We start from the raw sequence: 1,379 nt of genomic DNA on the forward strand, positions 1-1,379 counted from the left end.
GGGGGACTGAGTAGGCAGGGGCACCCCAGCAGCTAAGGGCCTTTCTCTTCCTCTCGTGCTCTGGCTGGGGCTGGTGGTCTGGGGGTTCTTACTCCTTGGAGGCCATGTGCGCCATAAGATCCACCACTCTGTTGCTGTAGCCAAATTCATTATCATACTGGGCAATAAGTTTGACAAAGTGGTCATTGAGGGCAATGCCAGCCCCAGCACCAAAGGTAGAAGAATGGCTGTCACTGTTGAAGTCAGAGGAGACAACCTGGTGCTGTGTGTAACCCAGGATGCCCATGAGAGGGCCCTCTGATGCCTGCTTCACCACCTTCTTGATATCATCGTATTTGGCAGCCTTCTCCAGATGGCAGGTGAGATCCACGACCGACACGCTGGCAGTGGGGACATGGAAGGCCATGCCAGTAAGCTTCCCATTCAGCTCAGGGATGACCTTGCCCACAGCCTTGGCTGCACCAGTTGAGGCAGGGATGATGTTCTGGAGAGCCCCGTGACCATCATGCCACAACTTCCCAGAGGGGCCATCCACACAGTCTTCTGGGTGGCAACGATGGCATGGACTGTGGTTATGAGTCCCTCCACAATGCTGAAATTGTCACGGATGACCTTAGCCAAGGGGGCTAAGCAGTTGGTGGTGCAGGAGGCATTGCTGACAATGCTGAGGCTGTTTTCGTACTTCTTGTGGTTCACACCCATCACAAACATGGGGGCATCAGCAGAAGGGGCAGAGATGATGACGTTTTTGGTACCCTCCTGTAGATGAGCCCCAGCCTTCTCCATGGTGGTGAAGATGCCAGTGGACTCTACAACATACTCAGCACCTGCCTCACCTCATTTGATTTTGGTGGGATCTCGCTCCGGGAAGATGGTTATGGGGAATCTCGCTCCGGGAAGATTTCCATTGATGACAGGCTTCCCAGTCAAGTTCTCAGCCTTGACTGTGTCATGGAATTTGCCATGGGTGGAATCATACTGGAATATGTAGAACATGTAGTTGAGGTCAATGAAGGGGTCACTGATGGCGACAATATCCACTTTGGCAGAGTTAAAAGCAGCCCTGAAGACCAGGCACCCAGACCGACCAAAGCTGTTTATTCTGACCTTTGGTTTCACCATGGTGCCTCAGGGATGCGGCTGGCGCTGTGCTAGAAGAAGGAGCTGTCTGACGAACAGGAGGACCAGGGAGCCAAGACATTCACTACTATTTTGAAATACACCCTTGCATTGTGCACAATAGGTGGATCCTGCCAAATGCCCTCACTCTTCCCACCAATAACCCTTCTCCTTCCTCTCCCCTCCCCATTGCTAGACTATATTTGTGTTTTATCATTCATATCAGTGTGTGTTTGTATATTGGTTTCATAATAGTATTG

At 51.6% G+C, this 1,379-nt stretch overlaps 1 pseudogene across 1 annotated transcript; it reads right to left on the reverse strand.

Moving 5' to 3' along the window:
* Positions 1 to 6: 6 nt before the first annotated feature.
* On the reverse strand, positions 7 to 1,122 carry LOC100949326 (annotated as a pseudogene). Its single transcript, XR_001161878.1, has one exon. The product of XR_001161878.1 is annotated as a glyceraldehyde-3-phosphate dehydrogenase pseudogene (transcript).
* Positions 1,123 to 1,379: the final 257 nt, after the last annotated feature.

This window comes from Otolemur garnettii, unplaced genomic scaffold (assembly GCF_000181295.1).
Source record: "Otolemur garnettii isolate 467f Iridium unplaced genomic scaffold, OtoGar3 scaffold00705, whole genome shotgun sequence".
NCBI lineage: Eukaryota > Metazoa > Chordata > Mammalia > Primates > Galagidae > Otolemur > Otolemur garnettii.